The sequence below is a fragment of the Hemicordylus capensis genome, chromosome 1 (genome assembly GCF_027244095.1).
Source record: "Hemicordylus capensis ecotype Gifberg chromosome 1, rHemCap1.1.pri, whole genome shotgun sequence".
Taxonomy (NCBI): domain Eukaryota; kingdom Metazoa; phylum Chordata; class Lepidosauria; order Squamata; family Cordylidae; genus Hemicordylus; species Hemicordylus capensis.
The window spans coordinates 220079338-220084177 of NC_069657.1; positions in this window are offsets into that span (position 1 = coordinate 220079338).

A 4840-nucleotide genomic window follows, 5' to 3' on the forward strand; every position below is an offset into this window, starting at 1 on the left:
TCTCTGTGCTGAGAATTTTGGTCAACCTTGAAATGTCTCTGTCAGGATAATTTAATTAAATAAGAACACTGCTGGATCAGGCACAAAGCCCATTTAGTCCAGCATCCTGTTTCACACGGTTGCCCACCAGATGCCTCTGGGGAGCCCACAGGCAAGAGGGATGTGCATGCCCTCTCACCTGCTGTTGCTCCCCTGCAACTGGAATTGAGAGGCATTGTGCCTCTGAGGCTGGAGATGGCCCACAGCCACCAGACTAGTAGCCATTGGTAGACCTGTTCTCCATGAATTTGTCTAAGCCCCCTTTAAAGCCATCCAAGCTAGTGGCTATCACCACATCCTATGGCAGAGAATTCCATTGATTAATTATGTGCTGTGTGAAAAAGTACTTCCTCTTGTTGGGCCTAAATTTCCCGACCTTCAGTTTCATGGGGTGACTTCTGGTTCTAGTGTTGTGAAAGAGGGAGAAATTTTTCTCTCTCCCCTGTTCACTCCATGCATAATTTTTATACACCTTGATCATTTCTTCCCTTAGTCACCACTTTTCCAAGGTAAAGAGCCCCAGATGCTGTAGCCTAGCCTCATAAGGAAGGTGGTCTAGGTCCCTGATCATCTTGGTTGCCCTCTTCTGCACCTTTTCCAGTTCTACAATAGCCTTCTTAAGATACAGTGACCAAAGCTGTACTCCAGATGTAGCCATACCATAGATTTGTATAAGGGCATCATAACATTAGCATTTTTATTTTCAACCCACTTGCTAGCATGCTATTGGCCTTTTTCACAGCTGCTGTGCACTGAGCCAAAACTTTCAATGAGCTGTCCATTAGGGATGTGCATAAAACCGGTTCTCCCGGTTCGGTTCGGGTCCGAACCGGGTCCGGACCGGACCGGGGTGGTTCGGTTTTGGTTTTGCCAGACCACCCCCCCGGTCCGGTTCGGTTTCGAACCGGTTCGGATCCGAACCAAACCGGTTCGGATCACAAAAAGTGGCTGGTTTTGAAGGGGACATTGTGTTCTACCTGCCACCCAAATTTCAAGTCGATTGGACCTTCCTCTGATTTTTTACAAATTTTTTTCAAAAAATAAATTTTTGCCCATAACTCACAATGTGGAGCCCTTAGGGGCAAAAAAGCTGGGGTGGGTGGTAGCCACCCATGGGTGTCCTCCACCCCAAAAATCCCAAGGCAATTGGTGGCTCCTAGTATTATTGGTGAATTTCTGAAGAAAATTTTTTTTCCCATTGGCTAGAATGGGGGTTCGGGGCTGCCCCAGACCCACCTCTGTGGGGTGGCAGCACCCCCAAAGTGGGTCCGGGGCCATGGCAAAAATGCCCTCAGTCCCTCCCAGCAATCCCCGTAGAGATAGGAGTGATGGTTCTGTTGTTTTTCTGAGGTATTCTGAGTGTAGATTCTATGATAGCTTATGAGATTTCCAATGAGACACCATGAATCCACTCTCATTTGCTATCACAGAATCCACACTCACTCAGAACACCTCAGAAAAACAACAGAACCATCACTCCTATCTCTACGGGGATTGCTGGGAGGGACTGAGGGCATTTTTGCCATGGCCCCGGACCCACTTTGGCGGTGCTGCCACCCCACAGAGGCGGGTCTGGGGCAGCCCCGAACCCCCATTCTAGCCAATGGGGAAAAAAAATTTCTTCAGAAATTCACCAATAATACTAGGAGCAACCCAACAATTGCCACCCCATCTTTTTGGCCCCTCTCTCTGGGCGCCCTAACACGTAACACCTAGTCAGTCCATCTTAATGCCTACCTACTACCACCACTCCTATCCAAGCAAGTAAGAGGAGGACACTCAGAGAGACAACACCCACTCTCTGATCTAACAAAAAGGCCACTGCTGTGCTGCCTGCCAGCACAGCAGCAGCAGCGGAGCAGCACACTAAGCACAAGAGCAGCACACACAGAGAAGAAGCAGGAGGCGGAGCAGCAGAGCAGCAGACCTGCCGCTCTGCATGATGGGTGACGTGATGCCCAAAGGAACCACCGCCTCACTCAGTGCCTGCCACTGACTAGGCCCGACAGACAGAAGCCAGCCAACCTGCTCTGCTCTGCTCTGATGCTCCCCATGGATGATGCACACACACCCTACATCTGCATCCCAATGACCAGACCAGACCAGACCAAGTGCGCAGAGTCAGCACAGGCCAGCAGCCACCAGCCCAGCAACAACAACAGCTACTACTGCTACCACCACAACCAGTGTTGCCGCTACAATAACATTCCCAGTCCAGTCACGCGCGCCACAGCCTGAGCCTAGCACACAGCCAACAGCTGCTGCCAGCCAGTGCCTGGCAAGCCCAGCCAACATGAGGAGGAGAGAGCTAACAAGTAGACGGCGCACGCACATCACCAACCCATCACGACGGCGCAACTGCAAGGGGAGAGGGCACAATTACAGGCAGGAGGAGGAGGAGGAGGAGGAGGAGGCGGGCGAGGCAATCCTAGCACAGATTTGAAAGTTTAAAATCCACCAGGACATCTTCTAGAATCTAGACTTCTGTTTTTTCTACCACCAGCTGTAGTGTCTAGTTAGTCAGTGTGCTGTGCAGCTGAGCTGAGCTGAGCTGAGCTGCATGTGAGGAAGGGTGATTGTAGCTAGTTCTTTAGTTTCAGCAGACTGAGCATTGAGCATGGGCAGTGGCCTTGGGAAGCAACACAATTACACGACACTCACCTGCTGCTGCTGGTTCTAGAAGTTGCCTCTTCTCGTCTTCACCTCTTCGTGTGTGTGTGTGTGTGTGTGCAGTGAGTGCATGCCTTTTGCCTTGCTGGAAAGAAATGCTTCTCTGGTCCACCACCACATATCTGCTCAAGGACACAGAGGCCCAAGGCAGAGGTGGTGGCACCAGTGTGAGTGCATGTGTGCTGGTGGTGTTTGCCACCACAGGTGTTTTGTGTGTGTATGTGTGCGCTGCTAGCTAGGAGGGGGGAGGGAGGCAGGGAGGGAGGCTGGGAGGCAGGGGGGAGGAAAGGGGAGGGGGAGAGGGATGTAGAGGGGATTGAAGGGGGGAGGGTCCGGCTCAGAGTTGGTCAGCCACATATTTGTGCACACACGTGCTCACGTGTGTGCTTCGGTGGGAGAGACCAGACTCTCATCATCTGCCAGACCGGGGTTGGGGGCAGGTGAGGCGGTGGTGGGCTGGAAGGGAGGGAGGATGGAAGGTGGTGAAGAGGAAGGGGAGAGGATGAGAGGGGAAGGATGGAGGGAGGCATGGGGGGGAGGAAAAAAAACATGTAGACAGACACACACCACACTACACACAGAAAGCATCCACACACAGAGACAGTGCTAGGCATCCATTCACACAGACAGACAGACAGACAGACACACAACAGGAAGAGACAGACTGAGCCTGCACCACACACACACACACAGACCCAATTCCCCCCCTGCACAGTTATCAATCAATATGTTGTGTTGGCAGCCAGTTCATTGCTATTCTGATGGTTTTGGGTTTTTTGCCATCAGCCAACATCAACAGTGACCACAATCAAGATGAACATAAGATGATAATAATTCATTCGTTTCATTTCAAAAAATCACCCAATCATCTTCTCCATGTAAACCAAGCCCCCCACACATGATTTCTGGTGACATTTTCAATAAAATCAATTCATTTGGCATTCATCATTTTGTTCTCCCTTTGTCACCTTTTTTTCTTTCTTTTGCATAATTTTGAGGCTTGATTTTGACATGGGGTTTTTAAAGAAAAAATTATTTACATGTTTATTTACATACAGTATTTACATATCTACACTGCATTTTTGAACGTATACCCGCCGCTGCCGCTAAGTCTAGTACTCCGTGGGCTGTGCTACTTTGGGGGGGTGTGCCGTGCCCACGCCAGGTCCCCAAATGCTGACAGGTGGATAGATAAAGGGCCTGTGCTGGTCAGCATTGGGTTTCTTTTTAGGTGGGCGTGGGCATTGTAAACATCTGGCCAGTCGCAGCACTACAACTACTACTACAACTGCATCTCTGTGTGGGCACACTACACGCTGCGACTGGCTGGCACGGCTCAGCATCTGTCACGTCAGCTCAGCTAGAGGTGGAAGGGGGGAGGGTAGGGATAAGCACAGAGTTCGAGCCAGGCAGGTGACCAACCATGGGGCAACCCACGGTAATCACTCGCCCGTCTCAAACTGCAGCTTGGGGTAGCCCAACAGGGGGAGGTTCACCTTAAGGAAGACCAGCTGCTCCACCAGACCAGGGTCCAAGCGGGAGCGAGAGGGTGTCACCACGTCCCCGGCACGTGAAAACACCCGCTCGCTCTGGACACTGGTTGGGGGGCAGGAGAGGAGGCGCACAGCCACCACCGCCAGGTCCGGCCAGACTTGGCGGCGGCTCGCCCAGAACTGTGCGCAGTCCACGCCGTCTCCCTCCACAGGCTCCTCCAAGTACTGCGCAACGCATTGCTCAGCACTGGAGGGGGCCTGGCAGGTCGAGCCTCCCGCATACCAGGCATGGCGCCATAGCAGAACCGCTGAAACCACTGGGCGGATCTCGAGTCGGTAGCAAATGGCTGCTGCGATGGCGCCGCCTGGGATGCCGCGCTGCTGGACTGGGAAGAGGGAGGGGAAGGGGAAGCTGACGCCGGCTGGCCGCCCATGCTGCTGCTGGGTGCGGGTTGGGCCGCGAGGGCTGCCCCCGCACCACTACCAACACCCTGGTCTCTGCGGGCCCTAGCGGCCTCCTCCTCCCTAACCTTCTCGACCAGGATGCCCTTCCACCTGGGCAAGTCGTCGGCACTCACGGCATTGCCCTTGAGGGCTGGGTGACAGAGACAAGCGAGGACATACTCCTCCCTGTCTCC